Source organism: Lissotriton helveticus, chromosome 3_2 (genome assembly GCF_964261635.1).
Source record: "Lissotriton helveticus chromosome 3_2, aLisHel1.1, whole genome shotgun sequence".
NCBI lineage: Eukaryota > Metazoa > Chordata > Amphibia > Caudata > Salamandridae > Lissotriton > Lissotriton helveticus.
In genome coordinates this window covers 150,928,943-150,935,960 of record NC_136062.1, presented here as the reverse complement: position 1 = coordinate 150,935,960, position 7,018 = coordinate 150,928,943, and positions in this window count along the sequence as shown.

Below are 7,018 nucleotides of genomic sequence, written 5' to 3'. Positions count from 1 at the left end.
GGGTGAGGTCAGGAGGACAGATGAGTGAAACAAAACCAGGGCTAGGGGGCTTGAGAAGAGGGGGCAGAGGCGAGGATTACGGATCCCAATCTTTTTTGAGAAGGTGCTATTTGAGGTCTTTTTTAAAGCTGATGTAGGAAGGGTTACAGCACAGATCCCTAGGAAGAGCATTCCAGATCATTGGGGCATTTCCAGAGAAAGACTGAAATTGTGTGGTTTTCTTTTTTAACAGAGGGGGGACAAGGAGTAGGGCATTGGTGCTTCTCATCATACGGGAGAAGCCTGATTTTCTGAGTTTGTAAGGGACAGGGGAGTTGCATGCAGTCTTATAAGTGGCTCTTCCTTCTACAGGTAGCCAATTGAGGGCTTTTAGTGAAGGGGAGATGTGGTGAAAACATTTGCAGTCCGTGATTAGCCTGGCAGCTAGGTTGAGCACAGCTGTGAGGGGGCAAGATGTACTGTAGAGGTACCAGAGAGGAGAGTGTTGCCGTAGTCAATTGAGGAGAGAACAAGTGATTGTACCACCACTTTGAAGTCATCAGCTGGAAAGAGGGGTTTGATTTTGTTAAGATGTCTGAGCATGAAGAGATCTTCTTCCGCTGAGTTTTTTTTTGTGGTCATTTAGAGTAAGTTTGTTGTCAATAGTGACACCAAGTGATTTCGCTGAGTTTGATAAGGAGATCGTTCAGTTAAGAGCATTTAGGTCAGTGAGACAGCTTTGACTGGGGAGTTGGTTTCTGTTGGGAGAGAAGAGAATGAATTCTGTTTTTTGGGATTAAGTTAAAGGTGGTTAGAGAAAAAACAGGATTGGATCTTCTTCAAGGAGTTGATAAGATGGAGAACATCCAAGTGGGATCAAATCTTATAATAAAGTTGTGTGTCATCGGCATAGAGGTGGTAGGAGATTCCTGCTTGTTTCAAAATAAGGGTAAGGAGTTCCATGAAGAGGTTAAAGAGAGAGGGGAGAGAATGGAGATCTGAGGAATGCCTAGGGAGCCCGGTGTAGGTTTTGAGAGGAAGTCAATGATTTTGATCTGCTGAGTTCTGTGTTGGAGATAAGGAGAGAACTACTTGAGGACAAGACCATTAAGGCCGAATCGAGCTTTAACTGAGGTAACTAAGGAAGAATGGTTGAAAGTATCAAATGCAGCAGACAGATTAAGGAGAAAAAATATTCAGGACTCAGCATTGTTGAGTGACCGGTGGAGGTCGTCAACAATATTGAGCATGACAGATTCCGTGCTGCATCCTTTCCTGAAGCTAGATTGTAAGGAGTCAAGTAGGTTAAAATTGCAGATGTGTTTGTCCAATTGTCGGAGCAGATATTTTCAAGGACTTTGGATAGAAGTGATAGGTTGGTGATAAGGCGGAGATTGTTACGGTCATTTGGGCCGGCCAAGGGGTTTTTCAGAATGGGAGTGATTTGTCCTAATTGTAAAGAGTAGGGGACACAACCAGAAGTAAAGGAGGTGTTGATGATGGTAGTCCAGTACGGGGCAATGACGTGCTTAAATTCATGGACAAGGTTGGAGGGGAGGGGGTCATTGGTGTGGGAAGTTGGCTTGAGTTTGGAAATGATGTTCAGGACTTTCGAGATCAGTCATAGGGTTGAAATTTTGCCAGGAGGCATTGTTTTTCAGTTGTGTGTTGGATGTGTTGAAATCGGGAAGCATAAAAGTGGGTCGGAGAGTTGGAGGATTAGGAGGAAAGGGCAGGGTCAGCAGGGGAGGTAAGACACATGGAGCGTCAACAGTAAGTCCAGGGGATGGAGGAGGAAGGGTGGGAAGGAAAGATTGATGAATTTTGGAAATTTTATCCGAGATGTTAGCAATTTCATCATATCTCTCGGTTGAGGCCATCAGTTCAATGGGAGTCGACGATCTTTGTTTCTGAACAATGTTAAACAGTTCTCTCGGCCTATTTTTGGCACGCTCAAGTTGAGATTGAAAGAAGGTTGCCTTTTCATTGAAGATGTGCTTCTTGTTAGCAGCTCTGGCCGATCTAAGAAGAGCAAGATGGGAGGGAGAGGGAGAGGGGTGTTGTCTCCAGGTACTTTCAGTCAGTGTGAGAGTGCGTCGTTCTTTGTCGAGATCTGTGTTAAACCAATATTTGGATGGAATATTTAGTTGTTTTTTTAGTTTAGGGGCGCTAAATTTTTCAAGACATCTTTGACCGTCTTGTTGAAATGTTCAGTGAGTTCATTGGCATTATGTGAGAAGGGGGTGAGAAGGAGAAGGGCTTAGAGTTTAGACTGGAGGTATTTGACTCAGGTTTCTGGTCCATTTTGGGAGTTTGGTGATTTGTGAGGAGGGGGAGGGGAATTGGTTACGATCTTAAACAGAATGAGGTGATGGTAGGACCAGTCAGTGGAGATAATATGAGATAGGGAGGTAGTATTCTGATTGGAAATGATGGTGTCGAGAGTGGCTCCTTTTATATGGGTAGGACTTTGGAACATTTGTTTGAGGTCGATAATCTCAAGGAGGTTTAGGAGGCGCATGACTGTGGAATCCTCAAAATTATTCCAGTGAAAGTTAAAATCACTGAGGAAGAGGTTTTTTTGTGGCTGATAGAGCAGATTGTGAAAGAAAATCTAAAAACTTATCGGCGAAGAGAAGAGGTTCACCCAGAGGGTGGTACATATTATGCAGTTGGATTGGGGGCACCCTGTGTAATGAGTTCAGCTCCAAAGTATTCAAATTGTAGGTAGTCTGAGTCTTTTAGTGGGGAGAGTTGCAGTTCATTTTTATAGATTATGGGTAGACCACCTCCTATTCTGATGGGACTATATTTCCTAAGGATTGAAAAGCACGGGCGGGTGCGTAGGTTAAGAAAAGCCATAGAGTGGTCATTGAGCCAGGTTTCCGTGAGGAAGGTGATGTCAATAGCTTCACTGAGGATCGTTTCGGATATTTCAGTTGCATGATGGACAGCCGAACAGCAGTTGACGAGCATGCAAGAGAGGCTTTTAGAGTTATCAGTGATAGGATTGCAAAGTAGAATGGTGGTAAATTGGGCTGGAGGTCTAGGTGAGATGGAAGCAGGAGGGATTCTGTTAGTTCCTATAATCACTGGGATCTTAGTATGAGAGGGGGAAGGTCAGAACTCATAGGTAGTGGAAGGTAGTAGTAGCAAAAGTCGCTGAGTTCAGACGAGGATAGATAGTTCATTGCGTGGAGAGGCCTATGAGCTCGGTTATATAGGGGTGTAGTTCTCCATTTGTTATGCCGGTGGAAGTTAAGAGAACAAAGACAGGGGAAGTCAATGCGGTTTGGGAATGAGAAAGCGTTGAGTGAATTGAAATCATTTCTAAGTTGAGTGAGTTCTATCATGACGGTTGAGAGTATTTGCTTGATGTTGCTTAAAGACTGAATAAGAAAATTGAGGGGATCTCAGTTGGAAAAGAGGGGGTGGAAACATTAGAATTAGCATTAGTCATGGGGGGATTTTGGCTGGGAGGGGAGAGGCCAGAAGGGGGGAAGATGGGAGGGTTCTGGCTAATAGTTGGGGTGTAAAGCGTGGGGAGAGGAGGGTCAGTCATAGAGACAGTCAGGGAGAAGGGGAGAGTAGGTGGGTGAGAGGGATGTTAGGATAGGCCAATATGGGTTGATGGGGAAAGCAATTGTGAGAGGGGGAGATTGAGACTGACAAACAGGAAAAAGAGGGAGAGTCCATTTGTGGAGGCATGGCAGTAGGAGAGGGGTTAGCGCTGGGGCAAGGGGTTGGTGGGGGTTGGTCGTTGGGAGGCGTGAGGATTGGCGTGATGGAATGTGCATGGGGACATTAAAGGGAGGATGGGACTGAACCTGTGGGGTGGTAGACATCGTTGAGTCATCAGGTTGTTTTGTTGGGGGAAGAGTTTGGGACTACTAGAGAGAGTTGGTAGGACAAGGAGCTGAAATGGTTTTCGAAGAGGTTGAGTTGGTACTCTGCTGCTTGGATGATGATATCGCCGGATTTGAATATGGTGATGTCGATTTCCCCAAGGAAGGCTGGGGTTGGGGTGACAGTCAATTTGAAGCCATAAGGAATGTTTCTGGATTTGGAGATTGTAGGATGATGAAAGAAGATTTTTTTCCATTTGGAAGGGTGTTTAGAAAAGAAGATGAAGTTAGATTTGATGGGAGAGGAGAGACTGAGGTAGGTGTCAGCAATTAGTATTTCAGGGTGACGAGTCAGAGGTATAGGTTTAAAAATGTTTTTTGTATTTTTGGAAAGGTTAGAGGGGTATAAGCTGTTCCATGAGTTGGGCCTGTGACGGGTGAGAGCAGGGCCGGGGAGGTGAGCTGGAGACAAGGGTGGACATGATTGTATCCTAAAGTGAGGAAAAGGCGGATAGAAGGATTGAGGTGATATGGGGAGAAAGTTCAGGGGAAGGGGCATACACCTGGAAATACAATCGTGTGAAAAGAGTGGAGGGGTGCAGAGCCACCACGGTAGAATACAATCAAGAGAGAGAGCTAAGAAAGGTGTGCCTCATAAATATATAAACAATAAACACTTTAAATTACTTTAAAATGGATTAATTGACAGCAGTGTAGTGTGTTAAGAGGGGGTCAAGAACATTATAGACTTATGGAGACTACATAGACCTAGTACAAGGGACAAGGGGGGAAATGGCAAAGAAGCGAGAGAGCAGATAAAGGTGAGGGACCGAATCACATAAACAAATAAACAAAAATAACACGGTTTATTTGGCATCAGTCAAAAGGTGTTAATAGGCAGTCCATGACGGTACAGACCAGAGGCAAAAATTTGTAGAAGGGGGGAACTGGCAAAAGTCTATAGTAGGAGAGAGAAAATCATAGGACGGCACAGAATTTTGCAGCAGGAGACAAAATGACTATGACTTATGAGGCAATAGAACAGCCAGGGTGAGGGAAGAATCAACAAAGGTGAGGATATTTGAGGGCAGCACAGTGAGGGAGCAGCGTAGGGCAAAAGCACCAGAGTAAAGGAAAACCAACAAATTCATAGACAAGGTCAGGTACCATCCAGGGGAGAATTGAGACATATCATCTCAGGAGTGTAATTCTGCCGACCTTCGTAAGCCCCTGAGGGCCCTGAGGTGGGCTCCGTCTTCGTGCACACCGATGTGCAAAGTGCCCAGGTCTGGAGAGCTCTTAGAATCCTTCAGCAGATGCTTGAGCCTGTCTCAAATGGCTGCGACTGTCGATGTCCCACACCGGCCAGGAGGTGCCATTGGCAGGCCCCAACGTAAGGCTCACCCTTCTCCTAAGGGTGAGCAAGGCCTAGCAAGGCCTGGGAAGCCCTTTCCTCCCTTCTCCAGCAGGAAGGGAGGCTGTGGTCGTGCCCTCTGTCAGAGCTCCAGCAGGGCCTAGGCTCTGTGCCACCAAGCATGCAACGGGTGAGGAAAATGGGCTCTGTGGCCATGGACAGGGCAGCACGTGGACTGTCCAGACCGGACTCTGGTGAATTGGGCAAGGTTGGGACTATGTTGCGACTTTGGGCTGCTTGGTTGGAAACACCTGACCGTGGCCCTGGTGAGGGCTTCCAAGCTATAGAGCTGACAGGACAGGACTCTGCAGGGTGAGGAAGCCAGCCTGCCCAGGTCTGCGAGCCCACCAGGGCCGTGGGCTCCCTTACCCAGTATCACGAAGGATATACTGCCCCCTGTGTGGCTGGGTTCAGAGTATTTGAACGAGGTCCTGCGGGCCCCTGCAGGGCCTTGATGTAGGTGCCCTGGTATGAGGCACTGTCCTCTAGTAGCCTGCCATGTTGCAAGGGGCCTGGGATGGAGGTCTTGCAAGAGGGGACTGGGGAGGCTTCCTCTACTTGGCTGGGTCGGGAAGCAGAGACTGGGTCCATGCCGGGGCTCTGGCAGGCTCAGGGGTTGGGCCCCTCTCCCTGTGCCATTTGACATGCAGCAGGTTAGATGGCAGAGGCCCCGTTTAGATCCTCTGAATTCAGCCTTCCAGGGGCAGTATGCCCTTTATGACACCGCAGGCCAGAGAAGGGAACCTAGGGCCCTAGTGGGTTTGCAGACCCAGGCCTGCTGGCTCCTTGCCTCTGAGGAGCCCGGTCCTGGTCACTCTGTGGCTTGGAAACCCTAACTGGGGCCAAAATCAGGTGTTTCCAACCAAGCAGCCAACAGTCACCAATTAGGCCCAACTATGCCCGATTGACCAGGGCCTGCACCTAGAGCCTGGGCCCTGTCGGAGCACTGAATGAGGGCACGACCATGGCCTCCCTCCGTGTTGGAGAAGGTAGGAGAGGCCTTCCTGGGCCTGACGCTTCCCCTTTGCTAGGCCCTGCTCGTTCTTATGATGTGGGTTCAGAAATATGGAATGGGGCCAGGGCTCCAGCGAGTTCTGGGGTGGGCCCTCTTCCTGTGGCCTGCTGCATGTCCAAGCACCCAGGAACACCTTGAAGGATCTACACAAATTACCCCTTGCTAATTTTTCTGGGTTCCACCTTAGGTTTCACACTAAATTCTACCGCTAACTGGAAGGAGGTTGAACACACCTACAATTTGGAAAAAGGGGCTTTGTCCCATTAAAATGCTTAGCACATGGCGGGGAAAAGGCCTGGCAACGAAGGGGTTAAGAGGAGTCAGAAAGGGCTTGAAAGAGAGTGGGAGAAAGAAGGAGCTTGAACAGAAAGGGTGCAAACTGAGACTATAATCAATGATCGCAGAAAAGATTGACCCACTCAAAACATCAGTGGGGTTCAAATATTTTCAGAAATATTTAGTTTGTTAAGACTAGGCTAAACAGTGTTAAAAACATGGTAACATTCAGAGATTATGGGGCTTATTTACAAGCCCATTGTGGTGCTGATGCGTCACTTTTAGTGACACACCGCAGTGCAATAGGCTTCCCCATATTAATAAGGCCATGTAAAGTCACCCTGCATGATGTTTCATAACCTTGTGAATATGTTTACCTTTCATGCATAACTCTGCATGAAAGGGGCATTCCATGGGTGTTTCTATGGGTGCTCCCAGATTTCCAACATTTTGTAAACCTGGGAATGCGTCAGAATCTTGTGCATCCCC